Source organism: Aulonocara sp. 'chitande type north' Nkhata Bay, linkage group LG23, assembly GCF_057382095.1.
Source record: "Aulonocara sp. 'chitande type north' Nkhata Bay isolate Kocher_YH1m ecotype deep benthic linkage group LG23, A_spYH_male_GT1.1, whole genome shotgun sequence".
Classification (NCBI taxonomy): Eukaryota; Metazoa; Chordata; class Actinopteri; order Cichliformes; family Cichlidae; genus Aulonocara; species Aulonocara sp. 'chitande type north' Nkhata Bay.
The window spans coordinates 48,520,673-48,538,340 of NC_141365.1; the positions used below are offsets into that span (position 1 = coordinate 48,520,673).

General features: G+C 41.5%; 1 protein-coding gene across 1 annotated transcript in view; it reads left to right on the forward strand.

Moving 5' to 3' along the window:
• Positions 1 to 17,668, forward strand: part of LOC147302878 (protein NLRC3-like) — a 238,239-nt gene that overhangs the window by 69,238 nt on the left and 151,333 nt on the right. The gene's annotated exons all lie outside the window — the stretch shown is intronic.

The following is a 17,668-nucleotide window of genomic DNA, read 5'->3' on the forward strand; positions in this document are numbered from 1 at the left end:
AACTGAGCTCAGGTGTGTTTCAGGTGGAGGGCGTGGAGAAGATCTGTGTTAGCTACCAGACCATCGTCTCCACAACTGAATCCAAGACCTGTGACGTCCTGGATCAGCGCAAACTGGAGGAGATTTCAAGGGGAAACAATAGAATCAGATAAACAGAATAACATACGAGACAAAATAGAAAAATAGTATATCTGTCATTTATGACAATAATCATTGAATTATACTTTGAATCTCAGTGTTCACGTGAATCCTAGTTTGGTCTTCACAGTATTGGCCAACAATAACAATGATTGATTGGATCATTACTCACATTTCTTTTTTAAAATCAGCTGAGAAAAGATCTAATTTCAGTTTTTCATCAGAGGTGAAGGTCACCGACTGCCAGACAGTGACAGGACTTACAAAGATACAGAAGACTTGATTTTCAGTCTCATGTGCATCCCTGTGCTCTGCTGCCAAAACTGAATCTGGATTTATTTGAAAATTCTGAAATGATTCTGATCATTCTCCACTTTTATTATTATGGTCTGTGTGTCAGATTGGGCCTGAATATTCTTCCAGATATGCTTCCTGACAGAAATCTTCTTCTGTTCTTAATCCTGTGTTTGTGGAGCAGCTTTGTGCTTTCAGTGTCTGTAAAAGTGTGTTAAGAAAACCAAAAAGGCTCCACAGTGTGTTTGTGCTTTGGTGTTTTAATGGTTTCTTCTTCTTTGTAATAATAGAAAAGCTGGTGCTCAGAGGAAGAGGGCGGCTTTACTTGGTGTCAGTGACAGAAATGAAAAGAAGCTGAAACGAGTGAGAAGGACGATGAAGGAAACATCTGTGCTATGTCTGCTCTGTAAGGAGAATCTCTGTGTTTCTTTGAATTCTTGCACTTTGACTGTCGGCTCTCCTGATAACTGATGATGGAGGAGAAGACATGAAAACAAAACAGCTGAATAGAAACTACTGACTCTGCAGGACCCGTTGTCCTCAGTCACCATGTTGACCTCAAAAGGTCTCAATCACAAATGTGGTGTTACAGATGTCACCAATTACAAGCCAAATGTTGTGTATTACAAATGTGTTATTATCATGTAATTGTAAGTTTGTATGCTGTCTCATCATCACATCCTAAAATAAGAGCTCTTTAACACCTCAGCAGAGATCAGGTGCTGTTGTTCTTTTGAACACTTCACCTTTTAAAACACTGAAAATGATAAGAAATGAGAGGCAGAGTGAAGAGAAGGGGCTCGACACACATCCTTGGGGAGCCTGTGTTCAGTGTTCTTGTGCTGGAGGTGTTGCTGCCGACCTGTCTGCTGTCTTCCTCTCAGGACATCCAGCAGCCAGTGACACAGCGAGGTGCTGATGCCCAGCAGATCCAGTTTGTGAATGAGTTGCTGGGGAAAGATGGTGTTGAACGCTGAAGTCTGTGAACATCATTCTAACGTATGAGTGTCCAGATGTGTGAGGGCTGAATAAGAGGGCAGTTGAAATCGCATCATCGGTCGAGCGGTTTGAGCGGTATGTGACTGACATGGATCCAGGTTGGAGGGAAGTTTTGATTTGATGCATGACTAACTGTTCAAAGCTCTTCATAATGATGGAGGTGAGTGGGACCGGACAGTCGTCCTTCATGCAGGAGGGACACGACTACTTCAGCACAGGAATGATGGTGGAGAGTTTGAGGCTTGTGAGAACAACAGCCTGACTCAGTGAAGGATTAAAGATGTCTGTGAAGTATGATTGGACTACAAATGTTCCAACCAACGTTCATCAGTCCTATAAATGAGATGGTGATATTCACACAGGTCACTTTTTGATGGGCGGAGCAATGTAATCATGCACTGACTGATTTTACACGTTTGGTTTTTAAATGCTTTTCTTGTTTGTTTCACTACTAATATAGCTACTTTTGGATTATTTCTGTATTTATTTATGTGAGATGTTCTTTTTTTATTTTGTGTTTGTTATTTGGTCGAGTGTGTGAGACAGATAAAGACTGGAACGGCCTGTAAACACAGTTATAGTGGAAAAAAGAAGCCAGTTTCTCTGTTTCCCTCCCACTGTGGTGTTTTTGTTCTAAATTTGAATCAAATGTTTTGGGTTTTTCTGAACACAGACTGCTGCCTGTGCACTTGTGCCTTAATTAAAAAACAAATATTTGATGGAAGTTGAGTCTCTGAAGGCACACAGGTGTTTGTGCCAAGCAGGAGCTCTCTTTAAAGCACTTGTTGGTAAAAATGAATCCATTCAGTGTGACTGGACCTTCATGTTCTCTACCTGATCTCCCCTGATGGCTTTTTTTACCCATGTTACACTACAGTGCTATTGATCCGTATCATCCCCTCCATGCTCAGCATGACCTCCATGACTGTTAGTAATAAAATGTGCGCACGGGAGCATCATCATCATCACAGTGGAGCTTCATCACAGCTTAATCTGTAGGAGTTGTGCGGGACTGTGGGTGTTCAGAGGATGTGAAATGGCACTGCCTCTATAATCTGAGCTTTGTCTTGGACTACAAGAGCTAATCTGCCCATGGGGCCTCTTAAAGCAACACAACAGTCTATTCATCCAAGGCTGCTACTAAACCAGATGCGCAGATGTGGCCATACATCATTCTCCATATGTGATCCTCTCGGGCACCTGCTTTAGGCACTTGTAGCATCAAATTAATCCCCCCCCCCCCCCCCCCCCTTTATGTGGTGTAAAGGCAAATAAGGGCACAAGAGAATGAGTGTAAACTATCAAAGGTGGACAGGAGGGCAAATGATGATGAATATCCACCGCGTCACTGCTTGGGAATCTAGTCAACAAGTCTTCGGCTTTCCAGTTCTCCTTTCTTCTGTTGTGTGTGTGCGCGTGTGTGCGTGCAGTTGTGTACCAGAGAGAGAGAGACCTGCTCCACAAGAAGGAGGGAGAGAGGAGCGAGGGAAAGAGGAAGGCTGCGTGTAGTTACATGCAAACTGCATCTGCATCTCTCTGAGACTGAGCTCAGTACTGCTGCTGTTAGAACACATGTTTTCAGAGCCGTTGCAGGGGAGATATGAACTTAAAAAACAAAAACATGCTTGGACACTGCCAGCATCATGGACAGGTTTTTAAATCCCACACAGTTGCAAAGCAGAAGATGAAGCGTCGCCAAATATGTTTCCAAACCAACTTCCTTCCAAGCCAAAGAAGAAAATATGATGTCCAAATCACGGACAAGCAGCATCCCACAGCTGTTTATGTTTTTAAAACGATTCTGCACAGAGAAGCATTTTTTGAAAACTGTATTGATTAGGGCTGTTCGATATAACGATATGTGTCGGATGACGATACAAAAACATCTATCGTTTCATTTTACGCTATCGTTTGTTTCGTGGTGTCGCAAAATAAACTGTTTACAGCAATATTTTTTCATGTTTTGATGGTCACTGTAGAGGCTATATTCATTTCTTAAAGTTCTCTCTTTCTCTTATATTTAATATAACCACACTACGGACGGACAAGCGCCTGTTTTTATGCGTTGTCGTTAGCAACAACGATGGTAAAACCATCGACTGTCCGCTTGTTTATTTTCCACATAAACCTTTCACAATAAAGCCATAAAGCCTGTTGAGACTTTTCAAAATAAACTGAATCACGTGAAAGATGCAGAGTGTTTACGGATGAGAAGCAAAAACTAAAGCTTAGACTCAAACGTTAGAACAGGCTTGTCCCTGCAGCACGCCGTGTAATAAATACTCACAAAGAAAATGGCGGCCGTTACAACTTATGTCTAAAAATGTATCGTTTCAATTAAAACACTCGACTCCAGGTACACGACGCCCAGCTGGAAACACTTCACGCAAGTCGAGCTGCCCGAGATTCACAGAATTTACAGAAAATGTAACATTTTTGCAGGAGCGATTCTAGGATCAGAGCTTCGGGGGGCTGAGCACCCAGAGAGCTGCCCAGCCAGCCAAGATACACTTTACTCGTCACAATGAGACTTCTTCCCCGTCTCTGTCGGTCCCTGCATCCTCCCTGTCCTCATCGTCTGTTGTCTTCGTCTCCTTTATCAGTCATCATAATTTTACCATCTCTGTGCAAGTCTGCAAATTTCTTTATTAAATCAAAAGATTCTTAAATCCATCAAGTCTCTCTGTGCCTGGGTCCTCGTCACAAAACATGACATCACTGTTTTGTACATTTTAACAATTTAATCCCACATTTGTGAAAAAAAAGCAAAACACTTTTTTGAAAAGTCTGTAACAAAACCATCAAATCTGATCAAGGTTATTTAAATGCTGCCAAAGAAGAATGGATTGGAATAAAAAAAATACATATCCTAACCTTAATTACTGGAGGAGAATAATGAATGATGCTCATAGTGAGTAAGAAGTAAACTGAGTGCATATTTTGGACAGAGATTCACTTTTAATGTGTTTGTATAATATAATACAGATGCATAAAAAATATAATTACATTAATAAATAAATAAATTATTACAAATAAATTATTACAAAATATTTAAAAAACGAATATAAAAATGGAGGCAACTTTGCCTGTGGTAGAATGTATACAATGCATGAAAAAAATCTTTACTGCAGATACTAATTTTGTGTTTTTAGATTTATGAGTTTCATGCTTTCATAGTGGTGCTTGGGAGAGCTTGACATTTTTATCAGGTGGTCCACACTGTAAAAAGTGTGAAAAACACTGATAAGTGTATGTGTGCTTCTGGAAAACATTTAAAGGTGCAGTACAGAATCTTTGAAACAAGCTTAAAACATTTGTAGAATATAAACAGAGCATCTGCTTCTCTTTACAGCTCCTCACTCCACCAGGGCTGTTTGGCTCTGATAGTGTGCAAATGTGATGTACGTACTGCGGCAGTCGTACAGACAACTGGACGGTCCAAAAGTTGGCCGACCTATTACTGGCTGAGGTTTTAGTAGAGTTGTGGCTGAACCACATAAAAATATATCATTAATTTTAATCTCCCCAATCAATGATAATGTTATGTTGGAATGTTGTTAAAGAGGGTCAAAATGTTTCAACCCAGTTTGTTTTGCAGATTCTGTTTAGCAGCTTTAATATAGGGAGAACACAACTTCCAGATATTGTGAGTAAAATCAGGTTTTTTCTCTTTGTCAGTTTAACAGTTTCTGTTGTGCCTGTCACTGCTCCCTGTCTGTTTTCTTACCTGGTTCTTCCTGACCTTGTACTTTCTCCTCACGTTCCCCTCTTTCCTCTCTCCCTCTTTCGACTGACAATCATACACAAATAGATTGTATTCAATCAGATGAAAAATTAAATTAATATGAAAAAATACTATTAAGATCACTAACAAAAAGTCCTCTCTCAGTCTACTTTCAACCAAAAGGCAAATAACCAAACCACACGAACATCTAATAAAAGATATAAACATTGAAACACTGATCCAACATTATTCTTGATTCACGGATCATTTGATCTTACACTTTTTCCTGAATGTGGCTCCTTTTTTTGAAAAAACTTCCTTATATCCATTATGAACCTGGCTGTCTCTCTGTACACACACACACACACACACACACACACACACACACACACACACACACACACACACACACAACAGGAGTTATAAGGTTAATGGGCATTCAGTCAGTTAGCTAGTTAGCATCCATTTAAAACAGGACAGTGGTAACAACAGCAGGCTACGGACAATTATAAGTTTTAGATTTTAAATAGTCTGTATACATTTCAATGGGAGCAACAGGACGGTCAAATGTCGCTGATTTTACTACAGAGCAGGACGGATTGTAGGGTAGCAAACATCGTGGGAAAACACGCTTTCAACACTGCAGGTTACCTGGTGTAATGTTTTTCAGCTAAAAGAAACATGGCCTGACTCCTACCTAACTATATAAAGAGTAACTGAAGGTTAAATGCAGCCAATATGTCCTGTTTTAAGCCAGGCACTTACACCTCCGCTCTGCTGCGTCTCAGCCACCATCCTCTGGCAGAAAGGGCGCTAAAGCCAGAGCAGGGGAGAGCTGGAACAAACCACTTTAGGAGGGGGGGGAGGTTATCTATACTTTTGTTGTTAAAGTGTTACGTCTCAACCAAGTCTGTATGCTTTTTATATTTTTAGTAGTGTGTCACACAAACAGCAAATATTGTCAAAAAAGTAAGAAATCTTTGGGGGTGCTTTGATTCATTTTGGGGGGTGCTGAAGCACCCAGGCTAACTGGGAACATTCCCGCATCAATCAAGTCAAACTTCTGTTATTGAAGCTAGCCGCCCACAATGGTGGAGAGAAAAGTTGATTCTGAAAGCAGAGCCTTTCAGCGCCAGTGGGAGACTGAATATATGTTTACAGACATGCTGGTAAACCCATGTATCTTATTAGTGGAGCTAATGTGGCTGTAATTAAGGAATTTAATTTAAGACGGCACTTCGAGACAAAACGTCAGGATAACCTGAAAAACCTAAATGCAGAGCAGAAACTACAGAAAGTAGAAGAGCTAAAGAAGAATCTGACATTTCAGCAGACGTTTGTCACTGTGATAGATTGATTATTTGTTGAAGTTCATAATGGAGTAAAAAGTTGTGGTTAAAAGTTACCCAATATATTATTCAATTTATTTCAAATATGTAAATGTATAAACAAGGGTAAACGAAGTCCCATCAAAGAGATGTAATGTAACACAGGCTAAAATAGTTAAAAGAGTTCATGACTATGTTCAACCGGATAATAATCCTTAATGCGACTACAACCTGTGTAACATTCAATCTGTGATCTACTTGTTGAGCCTGGGGAATAATCCATGTGATTTAGTGATCACGATTGATTAGTTATGCCTGCCGTTGCCGGAAGGGGGAGCTCTGGCCACGAAGCAATGAAGCTGCTGAAGGAGAAGCATCGTGTCTGAGCGTCGTCATTGACTTATCCCCTTTTCAGCCCCTTTTCAGGGTGTAACATCACCAGAGCAAAATCACAAAGTGAAGCTGTTGTGAGAGCAAGTTTTATTGTAGCAGAGGAGCCAAATCAGCCCGATACCACTCTGAAGAGCTGCATGATGAAGCTGTGCGACGTCTTGTGTCCAAACAAAACGCAGATTTTTGCAAATGTGGGCCTGAGCAGAAATACGATTGCTGATCGGGTTTGTGAGATGGCCACTGATTTAAGAACACAGTTGTGTGAAAGAAGCAAAAACTTTATTGCTTGCTGTGGATGAAAGTACAGACATGATGGACATTGCACAGCTGGCCATCTTCATCCGTGGAGAGGAAATACTGAACATTAAATCGATGCACGGGACAACGACAGGGAAAGACATTTTTGAAAACGTATGTTAAAGTGTAACCGACATGAAACTGCCCTTGTGTGTGCTTTTTTTGCTTTTTCTGGGGGTTTTGGCAGCATGTTCATATTTCTAACTTGCATAATTTTGACAGGATATATTTTTATGAAGAGCAAAATATTTAAAGTTTATTTAATCTGGAATATTATTCCTGTCTGTTTTTATTCATATTTATGTTTAAAAAAACATTGTTTTAGTGTGTTCAATAAATGTTTATCTTGTTTGGCCCACGACCTAAAGTGTGCCTTGAGTTTTGGCCCCCTGTGCGATTGAGTTTGACGCCCCTGATCTAATCTGACTGAGCTGGAGCTGTTTTGCAAAGAAGAATGTGCAAAGATTTCAGTCTGTAGATGTGCAAAGCTGGTACAGACAGACCCTAAAAGACTGGCAGCTGGAACTGCAGCAAAAGCTGGTTCTACAAAGTATTGACTCAGGGGCTGAATAATTACACACACCCCACTTTGCAGTTATTTATTTGTAAAAAATGTTTGGAATGATGTATGATTTTCGTTCCACTTCTCACGTGTGCACCACTTTGTGTTGGTCTTTCACGTGGAATTCCACTAACATTGATTCATGTTTGTGGCTGTAATGTGACAAAATGTGGAAAAGTTCATGGGGGCCGAATATTTTTGCAAGCCACTGTGTCACGATCCTGGGTCTTATGACCCAGTGTTTTGAGTTTTAGTTCTTTTGATGTTTATAGTGTATGTTTAAGCTTATTAGGTTTCCTATGTTCGTTTGCTTATTAGCTCCCCCTTGTGTTTTCAACCCCTGTGAAGTCTCCCTTGCCCTTCGTGTGTTTCATGTCTGTTGTCTTATGTTGTCATGTCTGCCTCTCGTGTTTCCTGTTTTATTTTGAAGAGATCTCGTGTTTTTATATTATGGATTATGTTTTGAGTCCTTTGTTGTACTGTTTCCTGTTTCCCTAGATTTCAGTTATGGTTATCATAGGTTTAGTTCTTTGGCTTTGTAATATGGCTTCCCTGTGTTCAATGTTGTGTCTACTGTGACCTCTTTATACCATGTTTCTGGTCCCTATGTTCTGTCTTCTCAGTTGCTGTTAAGTTTGCATGTTTAGAGTTCAGTGTGTTTCCTGTTTTATTTTGAAGGTCCATGTCTCATGTGAGTGTTTCTAGTTTTGCTTCCCTTGTCTCGTCCAGCCTGATTACTCCCAGCTGTGCTCTCCTTCTGTGTCTCATTCCCTCGTTATCCCTCAGTGTATTTAAGCCCTGTGTTTCTCTTTGTCAGTGTCGTAGTCTCCCTCATGGCTGTGTTTCCCTGTGTGTCAGTTTATCCATGCCCCAGTTTAGTTTTGTTATATTTTTGTGCCATTCTGCAATAAAGCAGCTTTTTGAGTTTTATTCCTGCGTGGTGAGTTTTGCGTTTGGGTCCTTCTCTTGCCTGTACACAGCCGAAACATGACACACTGTATATTTGAGACGGGCAGTTCACAGTCAGCCTGACACCTGCTGGCAGTCAGGTGATGATGACGCAGACGAGCTTTAGTCTACATCAAACATCTGTGATACCAGATTATTAATAACATGTGCAAACAAGGAAATTATAAAAAATATGAGCAGTGATTGTAAAGAACAGTGTGTTTCAAAAAATGCAATTTTATCCCTTTGTCAACATACGAGGCTAACACACCAAAGTCCCCGAAACTTTCAGTTCTGCTCCATCTTTTTAGCACCAAATCACAAGAACAGTGACCTCAAAGCATTTTGTACTCGACTGAAATAGTTTACATTAATACAGAGGAAATGCTAACAATCACGGCTCCCTGTGAACAAGCACTTAGCAACAGTGCGAAGGAAAAACTCCCTTGTAACAGGAGGAAACCTCCAGCAGGTCCAAGCTCAGGGAGGCGCGGCCATCTGCTGGTGTATTGGTGGTAAAAGGAGGGAGAAAAGGAAAAGAAAGCACGGGGAGACGCCACAACACACAGACTAAAGGAAAGGGGGGACAAAATTCACTGGCAGTGCTGATATAGAAACATGTGGGCAGTGAAAACATTTCCAAGTTCTTGTATTTATTTTTAAATCCTTCTATTTTCTCACCCCACCTACCTGTCTGAGCTGCGTTACTCCTACTGATGAGAGGTCACATGAAGGTGCTTTTCAACTTGATAAATTACCCCAGACTTTTTCAATCAATAGAGTGTGTTCACATGAAAGAGGCAGTGTTCCCATGTTTACGATTCTGACCAATCAGAAACAGACACAGGTCTATTGGCATCAGAGCCACTGATGGTGTGTGTGTGTCCATGACTCACACAGAAATCAAAGCGACGCCCAGACAAGAGGCCACCTTTCGCTGTCCGTGTCCCAGAGCTGCAGCCATCACCCTGCTGCAGTGGAGCAGACGTGGCCTGGATCCTCTGTTCTATCGTAACTTGTTTCAAAGACAGCAGCCTGAGTCCTTTGGAGACCGAGTGGAGTTGAAGGATGGAGACCTCACTTTGATTCTGAAGAACGTCATCATCAGCGATAACGGCACAAACAAGTGTCGGATTGTGTTCAGGAACAAAAAGAGCACGAGAGATCGTTCAGTGCTTCATCAAGCTCACAGTGAGGCCTCGGGTGAGTTTGGATCATCCTACTACTGCTGTTACTGCAAAATATACAGAAAATGCAAAAAATCCTCTTGATTTTCTCATGTTAAATATTCCAGTTTTTGATCTTTGGGCTGAAGGAAGAACAGCACTCGGTGTATAAATGCTCAATCAACAATCTCTTTATTCCAGACAAACACTTTGACCATAAACCATCCGGATGGGGAGATGAGCGCGGGAGGGTGTCCGCCTGATCTCCAAGTGTCTGAGCGTTTCTCACATTCCAAGCTAAACATCCACATTCTTTCTCTCTCAGTGAGCCTGAGTTATGACCTCGGCTTCCTGTGCAGCATGTTCTGTTCTTTTCTAATCAGACAAATAAGGCCTTGATTCTCTGAAAACAGTATTTCTTATAACTCAGCAGTATCATGCATCATAAAACAATATCATTCATTCACCATAAATCAGCAGTCTGATGTAATACAAATCAGTCTGATAAATCAAATAGTTATCACCTTCTTCTAAGTCTGGAGAATAATGCAAACTAAAACTACATAATAATTTCACAATCTTTAATTAGGGGTACAACGTGGCATAAGATAATATAATAATCTTACACTCATAGTTATGGAATTATAGAAATTTATAGTCTTGAGTAATAAACTGCAGCAATATTGATCTGACTCTAAGTTCTCATCACGAAACTCTTCTGATCATTTCATCTGAGCACACATTTGAGTGAAGTCTCACTTTAGACCACACAGATGTCAAAGTGAGGTCTGAACAAGACGTCACTCTTCAGTGTCGGGGACCCACAGATGCAGATATCACAGCATTAGAGTGGAGCAGACCCGAGCTCGAGTCAGACGGCTCTGTGTTCTTCCAAAGCCATCACTCAGATGAGAACTATCAGCACGAGTCCTTCAAATGCCGAGTGGAGCTGAGACGCTCATCCATGAAGGAGCGAGACGTTTCTGTGATTGTGAGGAACATCAGCATCAGCGATACAGGAAGATATGAATGTAAGATTACAGCCAACCACAGCATCTGTGGTGAGAGAGTCATCAAGGAGTTCAGGCACTCCATCAAGCTCACAGGCACAGACTCAGGTGAGATTCTAGAGTTGCAGGGCTTCCTCCAGAGAAGCTGTTAGAAACACAGCTGCATCTTCTTTCTCTCACACACAGAAAAGAGTGAGACAGAGTGAGGCATCAGGGAGTTTAATTACCAGCTTTAAGACAAATGAATGAGAGTGCTGAATGATAGCACTCATGAGTGGTGCAGCATGCTTTAATTACTACCCACTAGTGAATGTGTCAGCAGCTGAAACTGTATTAATGGTGATTTAAAGAAACGAGTCCCAGTGTGTAGACCAGGCAAGCTGCTTCACTTGTAACACACTGGCAGAAACCCCAAGTCAGTTAGGATGACTACCTGAACATTTGAATGTTTCCACTGGTCACTGAGGTGGTACGTTACAGGGATCCAGTCTGTTCATTTACAGGACTCTACTAGAGCTGCTTTGCATGACTCACAGTTGAAATAATGCTTCTTTGTCTGATGCAGGGCCTTGGTTCACCCCATCAGTCGTGCAGGGGGTCGTCTGCTCTGCAAAAGTGCACTTTAATGTAAACTGTGCAGCAGTGCTGCAAACTAATCCAGACGAAATAAAAGCACAATGTCAGGAGCTACTGCAGTTCAGCATCAAACGTAGGCCAAATCAATCATTAATATGATTTTCATGATCATCTTGTTTGTCTTAATGTTCTTATGATTCAAAGAAACATCCAGCAGCTGTGAGATCGGCTGTACTGATTTAAAATGAAGTGTGTACGGCCCCAAAGCCTCTGAATGAGCTGCAGATGTGTTTCAAACTCCTGTAACAAAAGCAAACATGTCTGCATACCGGCTAACTTTGTCCACACACTGTTTCTGCTCTGCAGGTTTCACAGATGAAGATGCAAATAGTGGAGGATACGGGGATGGAGGAGATTGGGTTGGACTTTCATTAATATTTTGTCTGTTAGTTTGGGCTGTTTGTTGTTCCTGCTGCTTCCGCTGTCGTCATAATTACCTGCAAGGAACTAAAGCCATTATAGCAGCATCCTCCTGAAAACAACATCTGCTCTGCTTTTCCACAAGAATGAAGATGCAGAGGTCTGGCTTTAGGATCTGAGCTCAGATAACATCTGGAGTTTAAAGCATCATTTTAATCTTCTTCTGCACAAAATGGCTCAGTCGAGTGCTGCCAACTCCAAGAGGTTTTTGGAGGATCGGGTGATGGAGATCTATAAAGTAGGAGTAACATTATATAGCTACTATGTCAAAATTCTATAGTATGGTATATGATATGGCACAGCCCTGCTGTAAAGATCAAATGTGTGACAGTGAAAGGTGCTACAAAGAAGTCGGGAGAGAAATGCTGCAGAAAAGTCTCTTTAGCAAACAACGAGCAAACATAAAGCCCGTCCAAATGAGGATCTGTTTCTAAATGTTTGGTCCCCGTTGCTTTTTTTATTTGCCAAATGATCTGTCCCAACTGTTGAGGGGGGGGAGCTGCTTCTAAGATGTCCTCAGGTAAATATGGAGTGAGTGTAAAGCACAACAGTTCACTCTTGTAGTTTATCTTTTTTTCTAAATCTGTGAGTAAATATTTATTTTCTCTTTTCCTTTCTTTTTTGTTTCTTTGTTTGTTTCTCTCTTCTTTCAGTCCCCCCCCCCCCCCCCCCCCCCCCCACCCCCGATATGTGTATTTGCACAGGTATATCCCATATGGAAAAGAAATAGTAAAAACATATATGATTTACTCATGAAAGTGGTCACTTTCTCATTACTTTCATATATTTTTTTAGTAAGTATATAAAACATACAAGTTTCATTATATAATTTTTCAAGGGATCTTATATGTGCTTTCACTCCTGTATGCTTTTCATACAAGTTTCATACAAGACAGATAAAAACGTTATAAGATTTCTATATATCTTTTCCATATGGGATAATGACTTCAATGTATTTCCTTTGGGGTTTTTTTTCTCTTGTTTGTCTGCTTTGTTATGTTTTAATGCTTTTCCTGATAATGAATAAAAACTGTTAAAAGCCTAAAATCTTATTGGCGACTTATAAAGCACTGAATAGACAGGTCCCAGGGTGTCTGTCAGACCTACTGCAGCCTTATATGCCCCCTACAGCTCTTAGATCACCAAGGTCGAGGCTGGTTCTTAGAGGTGATCGTGCATTTACTCACTGGCTTTTAATACTACATGAGAGTTATTTACTCATTTTTTATTACCTATTTAGCATTGATGTTAATTGATATTGCTATTTTATTGTGTAATTTGTATGTTTGTACAGCACCACTGTTGTAATTAAAAGTGCCAAATAAATAAATAAATAAAATAAACAACGTTCTGCACATTTTCACTTTGATTTCAACCTTTATTTGGATCATTTTTACACACAAACTCTGGAAAGAACATTTCTTTATTGTCACGCTGTTTTAAATAAAGTTTAAACCCCGCCCCTACACAGGGGCGTGCCCACAGTGGGGGCACCGACCCCATTGGGCGACAGCGTGGATATGACCGGTGCTGGAATGTAACAGAGTACATTTACTCGAGTACTTCGCTGATTGAAGTATTCCTATCAGGATGTGTCAGACGTGATTGGAGCTGTGAGGATTCAGGTGTGAACACGTTTGAACACAGCCACAGGTAAAACACTGCCCAGGTAATCACCAGCAGAACCTTTAAATCACCAGCAGGACACCAGACGCGTCTGGTGTCCTGGTGCAGCCACAACAACCTGGTGCTGAATGCCCAGAAGACAGTGGAGATTATTGTGGACTTCAGGAAGCACACAGCCCCACTCCCCCCCATCATCCTGACTGACACCCCCATCACCTCCGTCATTAAGAAAGCCCAGCAGAGGATGTACTTCCTGAGGCAGCTGAAGAAATTCAACCTGCCAACACGGACGATGATGCAGTTCTACACTGCAATCATCGAGTCCATCCTCACCTCCTCCATCACTGTGTGGTACGCTGGAGCCACTATCAGGGACAAACAGAGACTGCAGCGTGTTGTGCGCTCTGCTGAGAAGGTGATTGGCTGCAGACTCCCATCTCTGCAGGACCTGTACACCTCCAGGACATTGCGGCGTGCAGCTCGGATCTCAGCTGACCCTTCTCACCCTGGACACAGTCTGTTTGACCTGCTCCCCTCAGGCAGGAGGCTCCGGTCCATTCGCACCAGAACCTCTCGCCATAAGAACAGTTTCTTCCCCTCTGCTGTTGGACACATGAACAATAACCGTATGACTGTTCCCACCACTAACACCCTACGCTGTGTTCACTGCATCATTCCATGTTTGGCACTGATCACCACCTGCACTCATGTATATATCATGTATATATCTATCTACTTAGCACTCTTAATTCTTATTCTCATGTATATATCATGTATATATCTTCTACGTAGCACTTTTAATTCTTATTCTCATGTATATATCATGTATATATCTTCTACGTAGCACTTTTAATTCTTATTCTTACTTTTATTTTTTCATGTCTATTTAAGCGCAACTTATGACAGTATGTTTGCACTGAAGCACCGCAGCAATTTCCTGATGTTGTAAACCTGCTCAACATTTGGCAATAAACCCCATTCTGATTCTGATTCTGATTCTAAACCTTGCTGGGTGGATCTCTGGAGCTCCAAGAAAGTCCACAGCTGAGGGGAACTTGTTTTTTGGGGCCTGGGTCACAGCGAGGACGTCAGTGGAGAACGGGGAAGCTGAGCTGGTCTGTTACGGTCTGAAATAAATAGCATGAATATGATTATTGTACAGAGCACAAAGCAGACGGCCATGTTGCTTCAGTTCACGTCTTATTTGGTGTGTTTTCACTGAGGGTTCGGTGGCAGACACGTCTGAGCTCAGTCTGCTGTCAGAAACACTGCAGCACTCCAGGAATTTACTCACACTCTTTCAGAAAGTCCCACAGGAGCCAAACAACAGCCATAAAGGCGCTTCCTGCTGGGACGCTCGGCCTCACACCACAAGCAACATGTTCACAAAAACACTGAGCACAGCTTTTATTGTGAAATATTAGGAGGAAGCTGAGTAAAATTCTCCTTGAGGTGGAGGTCACTGAGATTCAAAGCCGTTAAAGATTGACAGCCAAAAAAAAGAAGCAAAACTTCTATGAAGAGCTTACAGAGCGCCGTCAGCCTCGGGATGGTGGGGACAGAGAGGCTGTAACTACATCTGCTGGTGTCACTGTGACCTCAGAGCAGTTTACATGAAACATGAAATGAATTACAACTTTTGCGATATTGACCAGCTCATGATGCAGAGTGTAGACTGTATCTGTGATAATGAAAATGATTTAAGGACTGGTTTATGACACGTCTATAAAAAATATAAAGTCTGTACAAATGTGAAACTACAAAGTTAAAAGCAGCTGGAACGACAGCTGTTCAAAGCTGAACACTTACATCAGCCAGAAGACAGAGTGAGTCCTCCATCTCTCTGAAGGAGGCCATCGTGGTGAGCACAGATGCAGCAGCAGTGTGGATGTGTCCACTCTCACAGTGTCTCTCTTTCAAGTTTGTCCTCACATTCTCAAAAAAAGAACATGTCTATGCAGATGCCCAGAGCCTAACAACACACCCGCTATAAAAACTTTTTGCACCACCAGAGAGAGAGCAGGAAGAACCAGTCTCAACAAGAGACACACACACCTGATTTCCTGTAACTGCAGAGGGGAGGAGCCACCCGAGCAGGTGGGAACAGGAAGAGAAACAGCTGAGCCTCCGTCAGAGCAGCAGGAGGACGGTGGAGCTGAGGCAGGGTGAGTGTTAACACCACATTGTTGTAGTTTTGCTGTCAGAGTCTCTGAGTGTGTTTGTTTGTGTGACTGTAGAGAGAAGAAGAGTCACAGTGAGCTCTGTAGCTGTGATTGGCTCAATAATCACCTTCAATGGACTGAACGCAGAGAACGAGCCGAGGAACCTGACAAACCTGTTTGTGTGTGTGTCTGTGTGTGTGTGTGTGTACCTGTTTAGACATGTTTGTGAGGACAAAGAGTTGGTATGCTACTATGTGGGCTAATAGAGTCCCACAAAATGGCCGTCCTCACGAGTTTGAGGATATTTTTGAGGCTTTTTGGTGTCCTCACTAAAATCTGAAAACAAGTGTCTGTGTGTGTGTCTGTGTGTGTATGTGTCATAAAGAGAGTCGAGTTCACGGTCGCACACTTTCTATCACAGAGGCTGTATCTCAATTCTTCGGAGCCCCTCTGATGACATGGTCCAAAAAATAAATCAATTGTGACCACGAAATGCTAGTTGGTGGGCACGAAACACTTGACCAATAACCGTGATCCTTCCCAGGCCCTTGCAGTTGGTTGACAATAAAATCTATCCAGGTCCTGTAAAGCAGCTGGGCTCTCAGTATCCTGTTTAAATGTCTCTCCGTAATAATGGTTCCTTGCATTGCAGGCTTTTCAAAATGCATTTGTAGCTCATTCCCAGCCTAAAATAAAACTCACTCATACCGTCTCTGTCCACGGTGTATAGGTTTAGCCTACTCTCATGCTTGTGTCTCTACGCAGCTGTCCAGGAATTGTATCAATATGATATGCGCACGCTAACTATTTCGTTGCCACAAATGCGTAATTCGTTGCCACGTTAAACCCATTTCGTGCCCACAAATTAGCATTTCGTGCGCACGTTATACCTATTTCATGCCCTCGAAAATAGTATTTCGAGGGCACGAAATAGTATTTTGTGGCCACAATTTATTTATTTTTGGACCATGTCATCAGAGGGGCACCGTACAATTCAGGTTCTGCAGCCTCAAAGTACGCAGCCTCAACGGTCCTCAAGGGCCGCGTACTCAAAGACCGCTAAGGCCGGAAGTGCGAGGCTTGTGAAATGGGCGGTCTAGCCTCCGTCGCGCTGACTAGGTTGCCTAGCAACCATGATACTAACAGCTGGAAACGTTTCACACAGCTTTGTTTGACAGAAATGAAGGAGAACATATTTTCGTTTGTTTCTACATGAGCTTTGTGTGATTTGATAAGTATCTGAGGCTGAGACCACAGGACTGTAAAACATGATTGTTGGGCTTCATTTCTGTGCTGAACAGTTATTTTAAGATTAGCTAGTAAATAACAATTAGCTAATGTTGTTCATGAGACTAAAGTCATCTCACTGTGGTAATGTAAATATAATATGGCCAATATTATATGTATTGTCAGATTATTATGATATATTACAACAGTGAGTTTGAACTCTGTGTCAAAGATTCAAGTTGCAGTTATTTATATTTCCTGTCAACTTAAATCTTCACTCAAAGACAAGCATCTGTGACAGTGTGTATACAGATGTATTATATAAGAGACAAATATTGTTCGTTTAATATGTTGGCATCATTACATTTGACTCAATGCTTACATATATGTGTAAAAAGCAAGTGTACGAGCTGTGATAACTGTTTCTGATAGAATGAAGAGTAGACTGATATATTAAATATTCCTTTATTGGGTGAGAAAATCAGACCATGTCATAACTGCTTTAAGTCATACAGAATAGATATCAGAGCCTTAAACAGGCTGACTTCTACTAAATGGGTCAAACTGGGCAGAAAGTCTACAAACACTTAACATCCTTATAGAATATGATGTAACACTATAGATCAACTTACCTCAGAATATATAAAGCATATAAACAGTTACAGCAATATGATGCAACAAACACAGCAGTGCTACTGATCCAAAATACTCACAGCTTCATAGAACTGAAACAAACAT